The sequence below is a fragment of the Taeniopygia guttata genome, chromosome 10 (genome assembly GCF_048771995.1).
Source record: "Taeniopygia guttata chromosome 10, bTaeGut7.mat, whole genome shotgun sequence".
Lineage (NCBI taxonomy): Eukaryota > Metazoa > Chordata > Aves > Passeriformes > Estrildidae > Taeniopygia > Taeniopygia guttata.
The window spans coordinates 12,654,243-12,678,647 of record NC_133035.1 but is presented as its reverse complement, the minus strand read 5'-3'; the positions used below and the strand labels follow the sequence as shown (position 1 = coordinate 12,678,647).

The window sequence follows — 24,405 nt, the reverse complement described above, 5'->3', positions numbered from 1 at the left end:
TTTTTACACATTGTTGTGGAAAGAGTTCTACGGTGTAGGATGGGAAGGCTGAGAAGAACAAGCCAAAAAATGAGCCCAAATCCCTTGTGAGGGGACTCAGCAGGACAGGCTGTGCTCAGGCAAGGGACTGGAGGTGAGTGGCTAGGAAGGAAGGTGAAATGTTGCTCCAGACAGGTATTGTGTGTATTTGTCAAACGAAGTCACCTTCAATTTGAAGTTCAAATCTCTACAGGAATAGCCTGGACACTTGATCATACTCTAATATTCTTAACAATCTAGTTTCGATTAAAAACTCACTGCCTCTGAGCACAGGAGTCAAATGCTGTAGATAGATACAGACAGATGAGCTTCTTGCTACACCCAGAGAGCAATAATGTGACCAATAGCTTAGTCTAAAAATTAATTGTCCTTTCATACTTACAATTCTTTCAGCAGAAAATCAATACTCCATTTCAGTAACTCTGCCTTCCTATAAGCATGATTTTTCCTGTGTGACTGAAGGCAGGTTTAATCCTTGTTTTTAACTCACTGTTTGGCATTTTATTTTGGTTGTTGGACTATTTTATTTCTTGCTTTACATAATGACTAAATCTTTATGCTTAGCTTAGTTTATACAAATGCCTTTATTCGATCTAGCCTTCAGTTATGGTCAAGAGACAAATAATCTTCCCTCCACACTTGCTTTTAGCCAGTTGTAAATCATTGGATGCCAGTATTCCATCAGAAGACTAAAGACATAATTTACAAGAGCCCAAAATTTGAAAGTAAATAAACACATAAATCAATCTGGGGAAAGTTTTAAAAGTTGCTGTTGCACAAATGTTTCTTTCCTACATAGCCCCATGGCAAGAATAACATTAATCTTCATTGAGAAAAAGATGCAGCATACACTTACAAATAACTGTGGGCTGCTTATAATTTGAGAGCGTCCTAAAAAAATTAATCATTTCTCACTCACTTCAAGGAGCATGTGGAATTACTCATTAACAAAAGATTAAAAAATGGATGGTTGTACTTGGGAACAAGTCACTGTTCATAACTATTGAGTGAACTGATGGACAGCTGGGATCTGGAGTAAAAAGTGTTTCCAGCCTCCCAAAGCTCAACTATTGTGAAAAATCCTTGATTAAACTTTGCTGAGGTGAGAACACCTGGGAATCTTTCTCAGAGGCTGGAAGGGGTCATGCAGAGGTAGAAAAGAGGGGTAGGGTCAGTGATGCACTCTATGGGTTTCTGGCTGGGGAGGTGATGGGAGCACCATAAACAGGGGCAGGCAGTGCAGGGTGATGCTGATGTTGTCTCTGTATCAGCTGCTTTATAACCCTCAGGGGCGCAGGAGGAGAAGGAAAATCCCATCCTACCTCAGAGCCCAGCCCAGGGATTGTGCCTCCCCTCCCTGCCCTGGGCTGGGCAGGCTCATCCCTGGGGAAGGGAGCTCTGTGATCCTGTGGGAGCTGCAGGGACACTCCTTTGGCTCCCAGTTTGTGTTTCTGCTGTGGTGGGAGAGCTGCAGGGATTGTACAACGTGGTTCAGCCCCTCTGGCAGTGCTGCTTCCACCCTGGGGCTGTTGGGGACACTGATTCATCCTTTAGGAGATAATGCCTGGAAAATGCAAAGCAATACCTGTGATATGAAAAGTGTGGATGAGCTTGAGAAGGAACATCTGTCTGAGCAGGACCATCCTTCATTCCTTGTGTGTTTTGATAAGGGGGCTGAGGCTGCTTTCCTTATCACTGCTGTGATGCACTGAGAGCATCCCCTTTCATCAAGGCAAGAGACAAACATAAAGGAGTCTCAGAGAAACAAATGGATTAGGCTTTTAAACCAAGGCTTGTTAGGTCTGAATAGATACGATATAAACTCATTTTAATGGAGTATCTGCTTTTTAAACTCTCTGCTGTTTAAATCCTCTGAAAGGAGACAAACATGCCTGTTGGTCCTGGCAGTTATTTTATAAATTAAACAATGCCTGTTAGCCAGGAGAATTATAAGTAAAACTATGGAGAAATTTTTCATTGCAGCAAAGCTGACAAGGAGGAAAAATTACCCATATTTTTCTGTACTGCTCTGAATTTATTTTTTTTTACAAAAACAAAAGGCTCATTTCAAGATAGAACAGCAACTCCTTTTTACATGAATATTTCCTTGTGGATGTGATGTCCACTATTCTCTAACTTGCAGGATATCTCTCAGAGACACATCTTTTGCCCTTTCATGTTGAAAAACTACATACAGATCAGAATGAGGCTGTATCAATATTTTTCCATTCGAGGAAAAGTATTGTGGATGAATTCACAGCAAAAATAGGTGGGTTATGCCTGTAGAACTGCCACAAATATAGGCAGAAAGGAATCATATAGGCCTGCTTCTTCTCTGAATCACTTATTTTAAATCAAAAGTTAAATTCTTGTTAATGAAGGTAGCTCCTAGTCAAGAAAGTTTTAATAAATGAGCAGCAAAACATCCAAAAGAGTTACAGGTGGCTTTGCCATTGTAATAGCTGCAGGTGCTCTTTAATCCATACTGATAACTGATTCATACACGTTTTTAATGCTGGCCTTCCTCAGATACCTCAGAAAATTGTGGGGAGAGGAATTTGATCAATTAAACATAAGCAAAAATAAAGCTCAAAGTCGAGAGTGTGTTCTGGCTCAAAACAAGACAAACTGACAGAGGCTTTACATGGGGACTCCAGCAAAGGCACTGCTCCAGTCTGTTCCTTTTCTGAACCAATCCCCCATCTGCAGGGGATGGGGAGGATGGATGTTTGCTGCTTGTGCTCATGCACAAAACCTCCTGTGCTGCTGCTCTGGCTCCTTGTGGTGGTGTAACCAGGGCTGATGTGCCAGCTGAACCACATCCTACCTTAAACTGAAGAAAAAATCCTGCAAAGGAGTCTTAAACACTGAATGGATAAGCCTGAGATGTAGTAGGAATATGGACCTGACTGCAAAGCAGGACATGAGTTTTAACCCTGCCAGCCTCTGTTGCCAGGTCACTGGGCAGAAATGGACCCAAGGAGGAGCAGCCCCAGAGCCCAGAAATATTGTTGGGTAGGGATGAGAAACACTTAGAAAACAATGGCAAAACCAGCCCTACTTACACAGATTTATCTCTCCTTGCTGGTGTGAGGAATAGGAGGAAAGAATAATTGAAGATCTGAAATGAAAAGTTAGGGGTCCCGGGTGATCCAAATGAGTTTGGGCTAGGGCTGTTCCAGGGAGCAGAGCCTTGTGCTACGTGGGACACTCACAGCAGCTTCTCTCTCTCCAGCTGGAAAACCAGAATTGTTGCAGCATGTTATCTAATTCCAGCTATGATTTGTCAACAGGAGAAGCAGAAATATCATTACTAGTTTTTCCCTGTTTTCTTTTCTCAAGAGGACAGTTTTTCTCCTGCTACTATAAGAACTGGGAGAATGAAAGTTGGCCTGTTTTCAGAGACACTGAGTGCCTCCAGCACCATCTGGAACCAGGGTGAGAAGCCAAACAGCTCAACAGCACAGAAAATCTTCCTGTTTTCAAACCCCCCACCCCTTTCTGCACAGCTCTGCACGTGAACACTGCACAAAAGATTCTTTCTGATGAGGATCCAGTTGGCACCCACATAAACTGTATTTTCCACTGTCTCCCAACAGGGATGGATTGCATCTTCCTTCAGAGGGAGGCCAGATGATTTTTATTACAAATGAACCAAAACCTTGAGTCAGGACATGCATTACATTTTCCATGACAGCCCTGGCTGGAGTGAAGGATCCTGATAAGAATTTAAGGATAATTGAGCTCCAGTCTATAGCTCTGTAGGCAGGTAACAAATAAAGCAGCCTCCAAATTTGGCATGTCACCAAGTGAGGCTGGGAGAAAGGATAAATGGCCCATTGCTGAGATGAGTGAGGATCAGTCAGGATCCTGACTCTGAGCCCCAGCTGTTCATGGTCTCTGTCTCTTGTCCTTCCCAGGACATGTGGGCAATTTCTATTGCAGTAAATCAAACGTGTCCAAGGCTGGTTTTTGGCAGCAAGGCTGGCTGGTAAAGGGCTGCATGTGCAAATGGGGACAAACTTTTTATCAGGGGCTGTTGTGTTAAGATAAGGGGCAATGGATTTAAACTAAAACAGGATCTGTTTAGATCTGATATAAGGAAGAACATTTTTACAAGGAGGATGGTAAAACACTGCAGGGTAGTGGATTTCTCTGGAAATATTCAAGGTTAGGTTGAACAGGGCTCTGAGCAACTTGATCTAATTACAGATCTCCCAACTCATTGCAGCGGACTTGGAGCTTGATGACCTATAAAGGTCCCTTCCAACCCAAACCATTCTGTGATTCTATGAAATTCTGCTAACTTGGCCTCTGTGACAGACAGATTGTTATGTTACAATGTGGCTTTACAGAGGGATGACAAATTAAACTTGTAAACTTTGAGTATCTCTTGGTAGCAGAATGCATTTATTAGAAGTGCCAGATGGATGGGTATAAAATGCAGTTTGTTTAATCAAAGACAGAGAACAGTCAAAAATTATCTCTCAGAATGGTGTAACAATGGGCCTTTTCTGGCTGGGCTTTGGTGGCAGGAGGTGGGCAGAACACCAATTTAGTGATCACCAGCACAGCCTGACATTGAGGACTGTCCAAGCAGTGAAAATCCACCCCATGATTGTCACCCTGGTTGTTGTTCTCATTTCTGGGCCATGTTCCCTGGGCCACCTTTAGGTGAATCCTCAGGTACCCATGCCCAAGGGGGCTGCTCCAGGCCAGGCTCTAATTCAACTTCCCTGCAGGGGTTCTGGTCCATGCTAGTGATCACTTTGGCCAAAGATTTGTTTGTTTGGGGGGTGACTGATGCTTTTTAATTCCCTCCTTCCCTCTCATCCCAATCTGTATTGAAGATATTCCCAAGTATAACCCATGGCCTGAGTGCTACCTGTGTTTCTTCATGTTTTTTTTTTCTGATCATGTACACTCTCTAAGTATACGTGCAGCCTTTTCATCACATCAAGAAAGGTCTTTTCCTCAGCTGGAAGCTCATTGACTTTTCTATAAAACTTGTAGTCAGAAGCTCTCTTTAATTAAGACTGTACAGAAAAGAGCTTTGATTCCAGACGCGTGTTACAGCCTGATGTTGTTTTCTCTGTCACTGCAGCAGATTACTGGAAGTGTAGTCCTTGATTAAAAAGATTGTGGGCAATTACATTCCATCTCCACATCTTCAGCTACATCAGTAGCTTGTCAGTGGGTCACTGGGAATCAGACTGCCAGAACCTTTGTACATGTTCAGTTTATAAAGGACTGGCTTTGGCACAGCACCCAACAGTCCCAGACAGCCAATACCTTATTAATGCACCATTAGCCACAAGGAACATTTTTAAGTGAACCTAATGTACAGGGAGCTACGAGGACTTGCCTGACCTGACTCAGCAGTTTGGAAGGTCTTTTCTCCCTTGCAGGGAGCACACTGACTTCTGAATGTGCCCAGATAAGTGCTCTTTTACTCCTTGTTGTAATTTTTTATTTCGTTTTTTATGGACTGGGATCACTGGGGTTTGAAAGCAGAGAAGTGGGCTGAGGAATAGATACCTAGAAATTCTCTTTAGGATAACTAAAATGATCAAAGGAATGATCAGTTCCTTTAAAAGTGTCTGAAGAAGATGGGGAAAAGGTGGCTGAGGAATCATGTTTGAGCTATAAAAAATCACAGATCAGGTGAGTGGGAAAATTGTTTCCTCCCAATTAAAAAAAAAAAAATCATCAGTTTACAAAATAGGTAAACTTGGGGGCATTCAGTGAACTACCAACAACACTTTGGTAGACAACCACCTTGTTATTGGAGAAAGGGGTTCTTCATTCTGCAGGTGGTGACTTCCCAAAACTTGCTACCACAGAGGAATGCAGGCAGTACCAGCAGGCTTTTTGAACTGGATGAATTACAGACAACTGGCCCAGAAATAGACCCTGAAACCACAAATCAGGGTCTGCCCTATGACTTCCTAAAACAGCAGCTGTGGGTGTTGGAGGATGGGCTGCCCAATGTGACACATTGTCCCTAAGGAGCATCTCCCCTCACACCACTGGGCTGCCCAGCAACAGGTTTCTGATGCTATTTCTTGGATTGCCAATGCTTTTGGGCTGCCTCTGGAAAGTCCCTTGAAGAGAAGAGAAGATATTTAAGATCTGATCCAATTTCAGCTTCAATCTCTATTTCTATCTGTAATACAGCTCTAATACTTGAAAACCAGGCACTGATCTTTGCTTCTAGTTTAACTTCTGTCTCTTCATATTTACTGAATATATTTATATTCAGCACAATAATGAGATTCCTCAAAATCTCTTCATGCGTGGAAAGAAACTAAACTCAAACAGCTCAGTCCTATGAATAATAAGGTGAGATGTGTCCCAGTGGGTCTCTGCCTGTCCATGGTGCTATTTCTTTATTGTCATAGGCTTGTTTTATGCCCATGCTCTTGGAAGTTTAATTAATTGTAAATGCAGGGAATGGAGAGCTGCTTTGCAGTACAGGTGACTTTGGGCCAGAAGCAAGTATGCATCTAACATGCAGGAATTCCATCCCCACATCTGTGTGTGCTGAAGAAGAGACAATTACCTTTGAGCACCAGGACAATTACCTTGAGTACCAGGCACGTACAGAGCATCCAGCCAATGATCTTTAAAACTGTGCAGGGAGCACAGCACGATGGCACCATTAGGATTAACTACATTTTCCTACCTCATTTGGTGTACTTCTGTGTGAAGATTTATGTTAGAACGGGAACTAACAGGACTGCAGTCATGACTCCATACAGAACTAGATTTTTCTAAGGTGAATTTTTATGTATGGGCAAATGCAGATATGGAACTGAATTTTTTTTTTTTTATACTAAGTATTCTTTGTTTCCCCTTGGAGTGTTTTTCCTGCAAGGTCTTCTAGATAATCCTAGTGCTGAGCCTGATGGTAGGGAATGACTCCAAATCTCCCACAGGTTCAATGTGCTGCAGCTGAGCCTGGAGCATCTGGAAGGGCAGGACACTGAGCTCAAAAGCAGCCCTTGCTTCTCAGCTGCTCAGCTGCAATTCTGCTGCTGCTGTTCCATCAGTGCTGTGCTCAGAAGCTGCTCCTGTTCATGTGCCAGCAGCAGTCAGACTTCTTAAGGCACAGGTTTCATCGACAAGGGGAGAGTGAGGTGGCAGAAGGAGATTTATAACTCTCGTGGTTCAGTATAGGTCTTCTCTTGGAAGGCAAATGAGGACAACTGGTTTTGCCCAGTTCTGCATTGTTTCTGATTCACAGAAAAGAATACTGAGATCTTGTGCCATGTCACTGTAGATTAACACAAAGAATTATCTGGACACTGTGGCTGGGGGAAAATGGCTCCCTCTGTACTAAAATATACATTCTCTTTTGGGTGGAAGCCTCTGTGCAGGTACAGCCTGGCATGCAGAGGTGTGTGAGATGCTCAGGGTTTGTGCAGGGGCAGCTAACACAGTCACAGGGATTGTCTGTGGCAGGACAAGGCAAGGGAACAGGTTTTGTTTCAAGTTCTCTCTTTAGAGCAGGATTGCTCAAGCCACCTGTAACAGCGAAGCACAGACCTCAATTCTAGCTGAGTTTAGAAGTCAACACTTCCAAAGGAAGGCAAATAAAATCTTATTGCTTCTATATTTCTGAATTACTGAAACTAATTATTAACTGAGAAGATGTTAAGCAAATATAGAAGGAAACTCTTTTAACAGCAGGAACGTCCAACACTGTCCCCAGTCTGTCTCTGCAAAGTGAACTTTGCAAATGGAGATTTCCTCCAGCACCTCTGTCCATGTGCATGACTGCCCCAGCTGCACCCTCAGCTCGGAGTACCACAGAATCCAGTTCCTGTAAATATGCCAAGCCTCAGGCACCCTTCCTGGGCTGAGGGATCACTGCAACTGCACTGAGATGTACAGCCCTCAGCTAGAATATAGCTCTTTATGGGCATGCTAAAATATGGCCTGCACACGGCTGGGTACCTCTCTTTGAATGACTTTCTCCTAGCAGAGAAAAATGTCTGGCTTCTATTTACATGACTGTGAGCACCCTTGAACTAAATTAGCTTTGTAAATGTTGGACAGGCAGTGGGAGGGTTGATTTCTAGAGAAATTCTTTTAATAATAAAATGCCTCATAAAAACTGCATTGACTTCAACCAGACAGACCGTGGGCAGCTAGAAACTTCTGACTGCTTCACTTTAACCCAGTGCTTTGGGGCTAAGCAAAACACAAATGCCATATTAGTTGTGGTAAATGTCCCTCATGAGCAGGAAAACCAAGGGCAGCACTGTTTACATCTGCTGGGTCAGGGCTGAGGACAGTGTGAGACTCAGTGAGTAAATTGGTGCTTCCAAGACACCTCCATGGAGTCAGTGGGAGGTACAGGCTGGCAGCCTACACTTGGCATTTCCCACTTTGTGCAGTGCTGTGACAAACACAAACTTTAGACTTCCTCCTCCTCAACCTTTTTTATTCTGTGCACTGACTCACTACTGACTTTGCAGTGAGAAAGACAGTGGGGTTTGTGCATTGCTGGGTTCATATTTCTGAAGGTGCCATCTCAGCTTCTTCCAAGGCCTCCATAAAATCAGGTCTGAGAGCTAAACAGTCTCAGGAAACCCTGCTTAACTTTCTCTCCCAGGAAAGCCTTACTGCCAGAAAGGATGCTCTGATGGGAACACTGCATTCCCATGCCAAATTGCCCTTGGAATCACTTCCCCTTGTCTGCCAGCTAATAAAACCCTAATTTTCTCAAAGGGAAGTTCAAGCAGAGTTTTGACTTTGAAAAATAAGTGCCAGCAATTACCTGCTGTTTGATATAGCCAGTTGTATTGATATGCAATATTTAATAGGAAGTGTTTAAATATTATAGTAGCAGCATAAAAACCTGCACCTGACCACAAAGAACAGTGTCCAAATTATTTCTTTGGCATCTATTGAAGGTATAGGTTAAAGAAAGTCTTCCAGAAGTCTGATAGGCTGTCTTGGTACAACTTAAAACTTCTCCTATGAAGTAGTTTCCTGAATGCTGCCCTGGGGTGGGTTTGTTTGATTTTTTTGTTTTTTTAAATTTTTTTTTAATTTATTTTCTTGGTGACCTACTGCACTGGACACCAATTAAAGCATTTGGCAGGTTTCTCATAAATATAACCTTGAAACTGTGGAGCAATTTACTGGTGAAACGTGGCCAGCCTATGCATATCTGTCCATCAAGTGACTCTGTAGATGCTGTGGTCAGGAAGGAAAGCAGATTTAAGAAACTGGGGGTATCCTCTCCACACACCACCCTGGTACACAGCCCTGTCAGTTCACACTGCAGGGACTCCTCTCCACCCCCTTCTATTTCAGGTCTTCTGACAAAGCTAATTATGGCAGTGACTTGCATCAATGACACCCAGGGAACACAAGAATTTGTGGGCTTGGGAGTTCTTGAGCTTTGCCCTGTCTGCAAATTTTCCTTCTTCCAGTGAAAGTGTAATGGTTTGCTATTTATATATGTTTAGGAAAACTCCTTTGCTATGCATTCACCTTTTCTACTTTACCACCAGTCTTGGATAATTAATAGCCTCAGAGACCTGCTCTGTTACAGGCAGGGACTCCAAAAACTATCTTCCCTTCTGTTATGTATTTTTTTAAGCTTGAAAAGCAACACTGCTTTTCTAACCCTAAGAACACAGCCTGGGAACTGGATCTAGGTTCTTTGCTACCTCATGAATCACCACACAGGGACTGATTCCTCACTGGAACTTGGAACAGCCTAATAATTCAGGAGCCAGGAGACATCCTAGCTCCCCCACACACCCTGGCCTTGCATATGGCATTGCTGCATTGCTACTGGATATAAAAAGCCTACAGGATCTGTTTCAGGCAGGAAGCAGCTGGGACTGTGACTGCAGATGAGAAGCAGGCTTAATTCACTCAAGGAAAACGAGGCCAATAGAAAACGAACATTATTTTCCTGTCTATAATTGCATTTTAAGTGCATAATAAGTAGATGATGGTAACTATGTGCTAAAGGGTCCAACTGTTCTTAATTGATTAAAATAGCTTCTGAAGGCTGTTCTGATGTGGATCTAACACAACATGGTATTACACCATCGCACCAGGAGGAGTTTGTAGTTGGCTTTGTGTCTCTTCTCTGGGTCAGAGGGTTTCCCACAGTTCAGAGGGAATCACTTGGCACTGGCAGTCACCTGCCTCTGTCCCACTGACCTCAATAGAGGGTCAACTGGAACGTATCAGCACTAAAACCCTGCTGTCTCCCATGCAAGCTGACTCTTGCATGGATAATACAATGTTCAGCTTCAAGAAGTAAGCAGAGACTGGTGGTCAGACATGCTGAGCTGGGGGCATTGTGCCCAGCTGTTCTTTTCTTTATTTCTTTCCCCCTCCCCCAATGGCAAATCTCTGATATAAAACTCTGTGTGGCTTCAGTTTGAATGTGTAAATAAAATTCCCCCTTAATAACCCAGAGCAGGCCTGGGAGAAAGCACAGGATCAGCCACACCAGCAAACTGCAGGGAGGGGAGGGGACAGAGGGTTTGGGATGGACAGGTGGAAAAAAATCATTTATCCCAGGCCAGCAGGGTGAGGGACCATACCCGGCTCTATCCTGGTAAATATTGCATTGAGTTAAAGAAGCATGGTGAGACAGGAACTGGTTTCCTCCTCTGTTGGAACTTCAGAGCTGGGACTGCATCTGTTTCTGAGTTCTATATTTCATATCTCAGAGAAGGTGGGGGGAAAATGTGAGTGTTTTCCTTGTAAGATGAGGTAAGAAAATCAAGACTCTCTTCTTCTTTGTGCAAGGAAGATACTAGGAAAAATAGTTTTCTGTAGGGTCCTAGAATGAAAACATTATTTATTCTACCAAGGCTTTTATTCTCCAGCCAGAGAATGAGGATTGCAATTCTGAAGTGTCTTGAAGTTGGCTGCAGTACAGGTTGTTCAATATTAATTAAAAAAGAAATAACAACAGCATAATCATTATGGCCAGCCCAATGTTTTATTCCACCTTCTTTAAATAGATGAAATAAATCACTGGCTTAATAAATATTTTCCAAGAAGTAGCATGGCAACTGCTCCAGTTCACTGGCAGGTGTGCAGGCAGCAGAGTCCTGGCAGAACCTGAGCACTCACATTTGAAAGGCAGCCTTGTCTTTAATTGCAGAGCATTAAATCACACAACCCATCTTGCCCTAGGCTCTGTGTCTCATCTGTGTCTTATGTTAACCTGTTGTCAAAATAAATTTGATTTGCAAATATACAAGAGCTTGGCTGATACTTTAATTTCAGATCACTTGTCTGAATGCAGTTTTCATGCAAGGATTTAAGCACATGCCTGGCTTTAAAGAGGTACTGAAGGCAGACCTGAGAATAAAGCAGTGAGGACAGCGTATGTAATTGCATTTAGGTTCCTAATTTCTTGTAGATTTGCTTAACACTTCACAGATTCCCTGAATGCTCTGAGCTGGAGGGGACCCATGAGGATTATTGAGTCTGGCTCTTAGTAAAGGGTCCACATGGGGGTTGAGCCCACAGCCTTGGTCTCATCAGCACCCTGCTCAACCCAGCTGAGCTAAGAGTTGAACGAGAACAGGGGTTTCTAGGAAGCATTCAGGAACCAATTTATTCCTATGCCTGTGACATTTAACCTAAGTCCAGCTAATACTGTCAGATTTAAGGTATGTGCTGGGCTTGCTGGATGGCACCTGGAATTGCCTGCACATTGCTCTGTACTGGACATGGCAATTCTCCCAGTCTCCACCTTTATTATTGAATGTTAAGGCAGAAAATTGAAGCATTGCTAATTAAAGTAGGCAGGAACTTTTCAACTTTAAAAATTAATGCATTTGTCTGGAATCCTCCCTGGAATTCAGATGTTTTCCTCGTATCTCAAGAAACAGTAACCATCTCTTTCCTGCAGGTTAATTTGTATGAATTAATTTTAATCCATGTGATAAGTGATATAAGATTGAGCTAAAAAAAAAAATACCGCAAATCTGTGCATATTATTTTTTAAATGGCTCAAAATAACTTGGATATGAATACAAAGCCTTTGACATCATGGGTGCTTCAGACTAACATCCACACAGCTGCTAAATGTAAGTTTTTCATCCCAAGTATTAAATGGAAGGAAGGTCAGAAAAATTAATTAAACAAATATATAGGTAGCCTGACCTAGCAACTCAAATCATGTCATTAGAAACTCAAATCAATGGGTATTTGTCTTGCAGGACAAAACCATTACTTCTTACAGAAATATTAAAGAACTATGGACTTGGACCAAGTAGATAAAAATCTATTTTGGAAGGCTTTTCTTCCTAGCACAGGATATTTTCAAGAGCATTTAATTGCACATTTTCATTTTGGAACGGAATGGTAAATCCCACACCACATTGACTGAGACCACAGCCTCACATAACCCTGCAGCAGCATTTGCCCTAAAGCACAGGAGATTTGTCAATGCCTGACTTTGTTAATATGAAAGCAAGAGTTCTTGTAGCAAAAAGAGAATTCCCTGTGAGAAGTCATTGGCCAGGGTTGTAACAAGCTCCATTTTAAGTTTCAAGCTGCAGTGATGTTAGCAAATGACAAAAACTGCCTTGGCCCCTGGGATGTGCTGAAGTTCATGAGAGGCAGTTCTGTCACTGTCAGAATCAGTCTCCCAAACCTCTGGGAAGCATCCCCTGCATACCTGGAGTTCCACATTCTTACCTGGGAGACATGCAGGAAGTAACACCAACATATGCTCATTTTTAGCCTTCTTTTGCATCTTGGTAGAGAGGCTTCTGCCAGCTCCAGTCATGTTAGGCTCATGTCTGCAGTGCCTCTGAACCCTTTCCAAGAATGGCAGCAGGCATCTGCAGGCTGCTGAGAGGGCTGAGCACCTCATGGCTCTGCTGAAGGATTTCCCTCTTTGTGTCTCACAGGACACAACACTGGTAACTGCAGTTAGATGTTTCAAGTGCTAATCTATTAAGAAGAAAAGCTATTTAGCTTTCAGATTTTTTTGCTTATGGCCTGCATGTTGCCAGGCTCTAATTGTAGATAAAGTTCACCAAATGCTGGACTTGGTGACAATAATATAATCTGGGAGTGTTTTACTGGGAGCTCTGAGCAGTGGCTGGGAATAAAACTTCTCCCTGGTTGATGTGGTTCAGCTGTAGATAAATAAGCACTATGTGCTTTGGTACATTCCCTGTGCATTCTGCTTCAGTGGTTCACTTCCTCTTATTTTGATTTATTCTTCTTTTTCCAGCATAAACTTAACATAAGACAGAGCTGTGCAAACTTGATAACCTTAAGGAATTATTTGGGACACAGTGATCTAGGCATGATTCTCTGCTCCTTTATCCCCATAAACAACAAAGACCATAAATCACCTTCCATCTGCTTTGGTGTGCAGTGGCACTCAGGAAATTCTATGCAGAGCTCTCCATCATGCAGATCTAGGCTGGGACCTTGTGGTCACTGAAGTCTTTCTTCCAAACAGCAAGTGAAGAAAACCATAAGACTAAATCTTGATTCCTTTCCTGTTTTTTTGTTTGGTTGGTTTTTTGGTTTTGTTTGTTTGGGGGGCAGGACTTGGGTTGTTTTTTTTTTTTTTTTGGGGGGTGGGTTTTTTTTGGTTGGTGGGGTGTTTTTGTGAGCAGAAAAGAAACAATCAAACTAAATCACACAAACAATACATGCACCTATCTATTGGTCTACCTTTACCTTAAAAACATCGTTTTCCTCATTTGACAATCTCTGAACTTGGTGAATTTTATGAAACCTGTTTTAAAATATGGAAGAATTGAATTGTGTATAATGGCAGCTTTCTTTTGGGGGGGGGGGGGTGGATGGAGTGGAATTTTTAAGAGGAAAACTTCTTTTTAGGTGTTTGACTCCAGATACCGAAAGTGATTCTCCACTCAGTCTGACAATGTGCACTCAGGAACTTTAAACTACAAACTGTAATATTCAGTGGTTAAGGCAGCAAATTATGTGAGTGGGGTGTTTTACTGCTGTGATTTGAACACCTTGGAAATGCTGAGGCATATTAAAATATTTTGAAGGCATTTAATGAATAATAAATGTATTTATTATTGCTATGCCACTCAAGCAGGGAAAACAACTTCAGCTTACATGAAAATACGTTGGCAACTGCTCTGCAGCAAACAGAAGTTGATCATACACAAATCTTTCCTGTGACTGGGGTAGAAGTATTTTCTTGAATGCCTTTTACACATCATTTCTTCCTTTTTGCAAAGGAGAATTGTGGTTTTCCCTCTTTGCATGCACTTGCACTTCCTTGTCTTTTTTAGTTCCAGCAACTGGAAACTATTTCTTCCTTCTCCTTTTTTGTAACCTGGTGAAAAAGTGCTTTTATTCCTTCACAAATTCCTTTTCTAAACAGTAGCCAGCAAGGACTTTACGGGGCAGTGATTTTCACAGCACCCTTTCAGCATCCCCAGAGCTGTTCTGCTGTACAAGCAAATGCAGAGTATTTTTGAGAAGGATTGGAAGTAAATGACTTTGGATTTTCTGCTCTGTATTCACACCAATGTTTTAAGCACAGATTCTCAGAATGTTATGGAGATCTAAAAAATATCTAAAAGAAAGAGGTGTATGGAATAATCTTCGCTATTTTGATTTGATTATTATTCATTCAAAGACATTCTTGCCTGCTAGATGTATTTTTACAAGACCTTCAGTAGTTATTTAACACCCTGGATGTTAATTTTTTTTTATGGGCCCAGTAAGCAACATGTTAATGCAAGTTTATATTAGCAAGAGCTGTGTGGGGAAAAAAAAAGAAAGTGCTAATACCCTGAGAAGAAACTGGAAGAACAGAAATCAGAAAATTTTGCTGAGCAAATCTGTTTAGAAATAGAATTCATCCTTTCATATAAAGAGGGAGGAAACTCTTTAAGATAACCTTAAAAAAAGATCAAGTGGGGAAAAAAAGCAGTAGTTAGCCCATGTTACATGAAAAAGTGAAATATTGTAGAAACTTGATTGTTCCTCTCCTTTTTACTCTGACATAAATTGCAGTTAGAGCATTTACTGATTTTTATTCATGATAATACAAATATGGGAAAGAATATAGTAAGTGCTGGACCAGATTCCACTTTCCTTACCTCACATGTTTGATCTTCTAATTTTATTCCTTATTTTAAAATTCTCTTTGATTTGGCTTTCAAGGTGAGGAATATTCTTGACAGCAGCAGTGACATGGCACAGCAGCAGGACTGGCACAGCCATCTGAACCTTTTTTGGAGCTGCTCCTGCTTTCTTCTTCCTCTTAACATTTTGCAAAAATCCATTCTTTTAGAGAGTAATGCTTTAATAATGGAGGAAAAACAGAGGTTTAAAATAGACTGTTGTTTGCTGCTATGAAGTAAGGTGGGAGATTAAATAATAGATCATATACAAGAAAGGTTGAAAATTAGTCTAATCACTCAAAAATTCTGAAGGAACAGCCATTCTTATTTTCCCCTGCTGGTTACTCCTCTGTTTTATGGTTTAAACTGCTTTAAAAAATGCTGACTTTCTCTATGCCATAGAACTTCAAAATATTTCAGAGATGTGCTGTTGGGCAGTTGTGTAATAAAATTACTGTCTGCTTGCAATCATATATTCTGCTGCTGTCCAAAGATCATCTTCTCTCAGGGCACCCACAGAATTTAATAGAGCTGGGGGAGAAATTTTTCTTTTCCTGATCAAACTTATCACATTTCCCAGACAGTCGAGGGGTGAGACACTTTGTTGGATCATGTGGGGAAGAGGGGGAAAAGCAAGGAAATTGTCCTAGCCAAGGAGGTTTGTTTGATACTTTGATACTGGTTTGGTGCTTTAGAATTATTCCTTCCACAAGCCTCTTCCTCCCTGAAGAACTGAGCACCTTGGTGCTGCTCTAGCTCTGGGTGAGGCAGTCCTGACTTTCTTGCAGAAAACAGATTTGAAGTATTTGCTGTGCTGGTTATGGAGCAGGAGCTTTCTAGAGGAACAGTGCTGGCAATGCTCTTGGAGAGGTTCCCAGAGCTCCTCTGCCTCTGCTCCCCCATCCCTGAGCAGGGTGAGCTGGGATCCCCTGCTCTGTGATTTTTGAGGTGGGTTTTGTACCACCACACACCTTCCACTTGGAGCAGATGCTTTCAGCTGATGCTGAGCCATTTGAGGAGCTCTATGTGCCCCCAGAAAAGGTCACTGAGCCCATCTCAAATCCTGCCACTTGGCTCCCCTGGATGTGCTCAGACTCTTGGTTCCTCCTGACACAGGTCCTGTGCTTGCCCCTGGTTAAAATCCATTATTATCTCCTTAGAACAGACCTAACCATGGTGCAAACTATTCTGCATATCATGGACTTTCTGTGAGCAGATGTAACTTGCAAATGTAGGAAGAAAGATGTTGCAGGAAACTTTTTTTTTTTTTTTAAGAATGAATAAAAAGTAGGTGAGGCAGCACAGATTCCTGTTTTTCACTGTTTTTCACTGTTTTTCACTGTTTTTCACTGTTTTCTCTCTTTGTGGGTGACTTGTTCCATTGCCTCCTGTTATGTTTACTAATGTGTAGCTTAAATTCTCAGTAAATCTACCTCTCAATTCAGCCAAAGGTTTTAATGTAGGAACATAAGGAGATTACAGGAACAAATTGTCAGGAGAAAAGAAAGCTAAAGACAACGGTTCTGATCTCTAAGCAAATAAGGAAGCAAGACTTTCTTTACACAGAGTATCCCGTTCTTACCAAATCCAACAGAAAAAAATCTGCTAGACAGCCAGTGTTATTTCCTTCTCTGCTATTAATTTTAAAAATGCTGCAGGCATGAACATTTTGCAGATACTTGCTTTAAGATACAAATAGTTGTCCAAATGCAAATAGGAAAATACAATATTTTTTTCCTGGGAGATGGAAAATCACTTGGAAAATTCTTCTGCACTGTGTCCAAAATATCAGCAAAGCATTTGTGCACTTCAGTGTCCCAAGGCAATGTTCTGAGAATGATGCCAACCATCATTGATTTCCATTTCGGAAAGATTCCTTTTAAAAAGTGTTTTGGTTTGAACAACCAAAAGCAGGCTTAGATTATTTATTTTATCAACATTCTCATGCTCTTTCTCTGACAACTATCAGCATAAAAGCTTTATCTTTGGTGGGTGGGTAGTAGCGAATGCAGAAAATCACAGGTACAAAAAGGATTTATTCTGCATTTGTGTGTTTTCTGACAGTGTCTAGCACTCCCCTGCACACCCAGGCTGTCACTTCAGCATCACTTCAGCCCTACACCTGAGCAGGATGGGCTTCAAGACCACGACAAGTTCAGCTGGCTCAGAGTTAGACCTGGGATTACCCCTTTGTGACATTAAAATGTCAATAATGTATGCACCAACCTTGCCAAATCTCTCTCTGTCCTCTGCTTAGAAAGCGTTGACTCCACAAAACCTTCTTTTAGGTGCCAAATTCATTTATTTCAATTCCTGTGCTGGAGTCAGCTTCCAAACAGGCTCCACAGCACTTTGCTACGGCTCCTGCTTCCAGCTGGCCAAGCTTCGAAGTGCACTGGAAAGTCTCACACGTTCCTGGAGATGAAAGGTTTTACTCTTTACTTCATTCACCTGAAGAAATGGCTTTCAAAGCTCTGCTAAAGCCATTTGCAGCAAGGTCCATGTTGATGTGTTTCTGTTATTACTGTGGCACAGTACATAACATGGCCATAACTGCAGATGGGGTAGGGAACTCCAATGAAAAGTGTTACTTCCAGTGTGGTAGGGTTATTATTATGTTTCCAAGACAGCAAGAAACCAAGGTCATTCATCTTCAGAAGTTGCCTCTTGTCAGCCAAGACAGAGTAATACACTGCCTATGAGCTCTAGACCATCTCAGAAAACAAAATAAATTTAAATCACTAAATCAGAGTTCATAAAAAACCTCAGCCTAGGTTGGTTGCTCCTGTGGTTCTCCTACACAACCAGTCTGTTCCTTTCAGTGTTAAACTATAACTCCTGTGAATTTTAACTGAGGAGAATTCAGCATGGCACTCTGCTGCCAAGCTGCCCAGTGAAGTCACTGGAGCACACAGAAATGGTTTTGAGGGCAGCAGGCTTACAAACACACTTAAACTTTGAATATATGGGGCCAAGTTGCTATGACAGCAATGGTAACTGCAGGGCAAAGGGTGAGACTGATCCCTTGTGTTTGCAATGTGTAGGCTGAGAAGTTTCACCTACCACCCATGCAACATGTCCAGACATTTGGAACCCAGGCAAGCACCACAGAAGAGTTTATTCCACAATCAGTAGAAGGACACTTGAATGATAACCACAAGGGAAAAAAAAAGCCCAGCAGTCAGGTGAGGTGTTTTCTTATGGATGGTGACTGATTAAATATCACATGAAAGCATAGCATGACTTTTAAAGCAAGATCCCAGGTGCAGGGGAAGCAGAAAGCTGTTCTGTAGGGTCAGGCAGCACGTTTAGCTCCATCTCTGCTGTATTTAATCTGTGCCCACGGGCAGGGGCAGGGAGCAGTGCTTGTAGGGTGTTATTCCTTCAGGTCTACAGGCTCAGGGAAGGAAACTCAGAGTGTTAAAAATGAAAAAGAGAATAGAAAAGCACTTATTTTGTTTCATGAGCAACTTAGTATATTGTCTTCATAACACAGACAAACACTACAAAAACCTTGTGTTTGTGGGCTCCAGTGGCTCTCAAGTCCTTCTTAGCAGCCCTTTTTAGTGAGCAGCTGGTGAAAACCCCAAAATGAGCCCTAAGGTTTGCATCTCTTTGTGTGTGTACTTGTACACAATTATAAATTAAATGCCCTCTCTGTATTTTACCCCTACTCAACCTCTTACAGACAGTGGTGGTTCCTGTGCAGACTGTGCTTCCTAACAGCTCCAGAGTGTCCTTTTAAGTCAATCCCAGTGTCACAGGCAGGTTTTGGAGACAAATACTGATGTCAGCAACCCTGACAGGTTGCTGTACAAGTCTGTCCAGCAGCTTGAAATGAAGCAGGACATGAACATACCCCTTCCTTGGCTGCTTGCTGAAATGTTCAGCTGCTTCGTCAAGAGAGACAGGTGTACCCAGCTGGGACCTGCTGCTTTTGCTCTTACATTAGAGACAGAAATGCCTAGCACTAAATATTGCTTAAGGAAACTTACTGTGGAATATATTCTGCTTGCATTTTCTTTCCAGATCTTGATTTATTTGGGTTTTTTTTTCTTTTCTTTTTTTTTTTTTTTTTTTGGTTTTGCTTCTTTCAGAGAATCTGCTTCATTTGTATGCACTTATTATTCCTCACCAAAATCTCGGTTTTACAAGGATTATATGAAGGAAATGCTTTGAATATATAAAAAGAGACACATTCCCTATCTAGTTTTCTCTACATTTTGAAATCTAAGAGTGTCCAAAAGGCTTTTTAAATCAAATCCCAAGCTATGGAGTCTTATACAAAACACCCTCCTCAGGTGCAGTATTTTGTCATAAGAAAAATTACTCTACTACTTTAATTCTGTCTGTAACCAAATTTTATTTGTGCCTGTATTATGCTTTCATTCCTCTTCTAAAATATTATTTCCTTTGTTTTGTACATAATTTAAGTCAAGACAACATTAGAAAACAAGAGGAAGGAACAAAACTTTATTGTCTATAACAGCCCAGCTATGAATGTTTAATGTGTGTGGCAAATAAAGGCCCTGAGGGGTGCTGGGTGTTTGCCCAGGAGGGGCTGCTCACCATGGCCAGGGTTTGCAAGGTCACGAGCTCCTGCACCTCTTTTTTTCTGCATCATAAACATCACCAAAAATACTCCCAATATACCTCCCAGAGAAGTCTTTTAGGTTCTGATGCAGAGTCAGTGGGAGTCTCCTCACTGCCTTCCATGGGAGCAAGACCCAAAGCAGAAGGCAGCTGGGGAAAACCTCCTTCACAGATGCAATTCTGGGTTTGTTTTTTTTGTTGTTTTTTTTTCCCCTTGCTGTTACCAACCTGTTCCCATTCTCCAGGCAATTCTTAAAAGAGCTCATTACTAAGATGTGGCAGAAGGAAAGTGATATGAAGTGAAAGCAGGTGTTTCCAAAGAGCAGAATCTGCTTCTTCCCAGAGAATACCCATAGTGAGATGGAGATGGGAACAGTCAGTGCTGTAATGGTGTGACAGGCTCTGAATGGGAGAGAATATAATGCAAGTCAACTTCAGTGTGCTGACCAAATATAGCACATGAAAAGAGTAAGGAGAGATATTTCTGAATACTTTTGCAGCTGAACAAGAATTGGATCAGCTTTACTTGGGTATTTCCTTTCTGGCTGCCTTTTGCTTGCAACTTGCAAAACTGCAGTGCTGCTACAGTGAACTCAGAGGCAGAGTATAATCCAGAAAACACCATTTTCTGGGGGTTTGCTGATGCAGATGGTAGAAAATCTCTCGATTTCTCTCTCTGGGAAACATTTCTACTGGCTGTATGACACAAAGATGGCTATGTAATGTTGTGAAAAATAAAAACAAACCAGAAGCAAGTAATGTTTTGTAAAGTTGTGTTTCTCAATATAGGGATTACCTAAATTTTAACCTCGTGCAATTTTCATATGTGGTGATGCTTTTGAAGCTCTGCTGAGGTTACTGTGCAAGGATATAAAATTCTTTATTTTATAATGCTCTCATGTGCTTGAAGATGAAAGCTTTGAAGCATAAATCCTTAAGAATACCCCAAAATGGAAGACAAAATGAATGCAATGTTTATTTTTTCAGAGTTCAGTCTTTTTGGTTTTGTTACCTTAAGTTTCTTGACTTTGAACAATTATTACTTATTATTTGGACTTCTAATAATGGGAGACACTTTCCTGACAAGATCTTACTGATAAAAATTGGCTCCCTCTGTGTTGGTAGCTGAGGTTTCCTCTTCTTTTAATTCCCACTATTTTCCATAGTATCTGAGGAGGCTTTTGGCTCATGGCTGTCACCAGGCTTTTTAAGAATCATTTCCCTGGAAGTGTTCTAGGAGAGGCTGGATGGAGTTCTGAGCATCCTGGTCTAGTGAAGGTTCCTTGCCCATGGCAGGGAGTTGGAATGGGATGAGCTTTCAGGCCCCTTCCAACCCAAAGCACTCTGTGATTCTAGAATTGATCTCCTCCCAGCTGAATTATGCTCAGACTGAGGGCTGAATTCTAAACTAAACCGGTGAAAATCGAAAACAATTCCACAGCATATGGTGTGATATGGTTATTTGGTAAGAAGTCATAGATATATTGGTGATGCTGACAGAGAGAATGGGAGCTTGAATTTGAATATGGAAACAAAATTGGATGAGCGACATCAGCTGCCTTGGACCAGTTTATCAGACAAACTAAATGTGTGAAGCAGTTGCAAATTCTCCAGTAATCATGAAATCAATCAGATGGGGCAGGGAGAGAAATGGAAGGCTTTTCCACCAGGTAGTTTAGATTTGCTTGGGCATGTGATTCTTTACAACCATCAGCACTGGTTGAAAGTCTAAAGCAAAGCCTTGAAGGAAAACCTGTGATTTATGATAAAAAGAAATAAATCATTCCCTGTTTCTAGCAGAAGAAATGTGAGCATCTGTGTTTTCAGCAACCTTCTGTCTCATTTCCTCATCTTTCCCTCTGAACAAAGTCCTGACTGACACTGGGGGATACAATGCTCCTCCTGTCTAGGAATCTCTCTGGCTGATGACTATGAATTCTGAGTGTCATGAATAGGATCCCCAGAGGCTTAGTCTCCCCAGGGCTGGATGAAATAAATTTGAAACTCAAATGCTAAAATAATGCTGGGAAGAGGTGTGTGTCTCTGCAGCCATCATTCAGGCAAACCCTTGTTTAGTTCACACACTCTTTCCTTTGTATTTCTGTCCAAGAGGAAAGAAAAGTTCATTAAAGGTTCCATGAACTCGTGAAGATTCAGAGCTGAGCACATGGCATTTGGAGTTTCTTCCAGATGTTTCACTGAAAATCAGATGCTGATTTGCAGTTTGTTTCTCATGACTAAGTTTGTTAGAATACAGATTTCCATAGCCTCCTTTTAAGGTTCAGTGTCCTGAATTATCCTCCAAAAAGCCAAATGCCAGAATTCTTGCCTAAAGCTTTAAGGAATAGATGCAGAAGGTGACAGAATTGTGGGCCAGCTCTTCTGCACTTTCTGAAGGTCGCCCTGCCTTACCAGGTGCACTTTGAAGATACTTTGCCAAACATAGCGTGTGATCTTTCTAATTCTGCATGGTTTTTGTGTGCATATCTACACCTTTTGAATAGCACTTGGGAAAGGCAGGTACATCACTTTTGCTCCTGTTTTAAATGACAGCTCAGGCTGCAGGCTTTAGGAAGTACTCAATCTTAGTCCTTTAATCCTCCTTGAATGCTACTGCACTGCTGCTTTACTCACACTAGGTTCTGGGGTTTGTGTGGGTGTGGAAAGTGAGGAGAGTTACTGTGGCAAATGAAGTATCCTAAACTGTAGCTATTACAGAATATTAAGTAATTGCCCTTGGAAAGAAGTGATAGTGGAAAATAATAGCATATTCATTTTGTTGTTGAAAATGGACTGTCTAAGCATATATCTGAAAATCCCAGTTAAATTCAATCTTGATGCTCACAGCAGATAAGTATAATGAAGATTCTAAGAGATTTTCTTTCATACATATGAATAAAATAATTACTATGCAGCATATCTAAGTAGTTGACGCCATCAAAAAGCCTACCCTTGAAAAACAAGAAAGGAAGAAAATGTCCTTCCTTTTGTAGTCAGAAAGTATTGACTATGTATGTGGCACATTTTGGAAGTCACTAGCTGTAAGATGTATTTCTTTATAAACATGACAGTTCTACTAAACATGGTACAAAAATTCCCTGCTCTTGTACAAACACAGCTAAACTTATCTTTTTGAGAACGTGCTGAATGTCGTGTCTTTTAATGTGACATGTCTGTGCCATTGCTTCCTGGTGCAACAGTGACACACACTTCCACTGGGCTTTGAAATTATGCAGCATGTTTATCCACCCACTGTATATTCTTTTATCCAGTTTTGTACTGGAAGTTTTGCCTCTGTTACTTAAATGGCTGTAGTATTTCTTACTGTCAGGGAAATCTGTCCGTGCCTCTACACGTCAAAAACGGGTAGAAATACAGTGATGCAATTAAAGTAATTCAGGTGATTACAAATGTTGAGCAGCTACTCTTCATTAATTAAATTGACTTGCAGCTCATTACTGGCAATGTAGGACAAAATTAGTAAACTTCCCTTTGTGTGTTTCTCTCTCAGGCTGCAATGCAATAAAGTGAACTTGACTTCTGAGGCAAGGTTCCTGCCAGGGTTGCTTACAGAAATGATGAGGTGAAAACATAATCTTTACTAATATGCTTATTCTAGGCTGGGAAATTAGATTTTATACCTAATGTTCTCCATTTCACATTTGACATTAACAATAATATTTGGCAAATAATTTTGAGGTTCCAGTTCAGGAAACACATTTTGATTAAAGACTCAGAATTGCATGAAAGCATAAAACCAGACATAATCTTCCTTTTTGTCTTGTGATTCTCCTTATGAATCCAGTGACTTTCCAACATCCAACTCCTTCTTTGCATTTCTTTCCCTCCCCTGTTTTGTACCTCAGAGGAAATAATTTGAAAACAATAGCTTGTTAAATTACTGGAGTTAGTTTACCTGAAAATATCTGATGATAATATCATCAAAACTGTGTGTTCTGAGCATGTTTTAGTTACAGGCAAAATCCCTGCTCTTTCCCCATGACAGAAATACTAACACCAGCTTTATAATGCTCAGTCAGAGATCTCATATAATAAATTCACATATTTTCCAAGTTTGTTACTGGCTTTGCTGGAAATCTTGATGGAGGAAACAGGAGCAGATGAGGCACACATGGATTGTGAACCTGTGACTGGAAAAATTGCACTGATCTTAGGTTCAGATCTTTAAATGACAGCAAATATAGCACCTATCAGAGGCTCATAAACAGAAGGGGAGAAGTAGGGGTTGGAGAGAAAGGGAGGAGGGGAGCAGATCAGATTCAGATGTGATCCACCCTCCTTGTAGATTTGTCCATCTTCAAAGTTGTACTGCTAATGAAGACTAATCATCACTTATTAATTTTGCATTATCTTAGCAATTGCAACTCAATAACAGCATATGTCACAAGGCTTCTCTTAGAGGAAAAGGAGAAAATTCTCTTGACTGCAGTGCCAGAGGAAATATCTCTTTTCTGCACCTGAGCATTAATCCCATGGAAAAAAGTCCAAGACACGCATGTTGCACGGGAGTGAAAAGGTGCCATAACTTCCAGGGTATTTTTTGGTCTCATCAGCTATGCCTGGGACTAAACATTACACACATCAGCAGCAGCATCTCTGCAAAAACTCTTTTAAAAGAATCTGA

General features: G+C 41.4%; 1 protein-coding gene across 2 annotated transcripts in view; it reads right to left on the bottom strand.

Annotated features, from left to right (window-relative positions):
• The window catches only part of CTXND1 (cortexin domain containing 1), a 34,861-nt gene that overhangs the window by 8,627 nt on the left and 1,829 nt on the right, over nt 1–24,405 (bottom strand). Inside the window, exon 2 of one of the 2 annotated variants that reach the window (XM_030281403.4) lies at nt 17,394–17,582. The exons of the other annotated variant lie outside the window; for it this stretch is intronic. The gene's annotated coding sequence lies outside the window, so the exon portion shown is untranslated. The remainder of the gene's footprint in view (nt 1–17,393; nt 17,583–24,405) is intronic. 2 annotated transcript variants of the gene reach the window in all.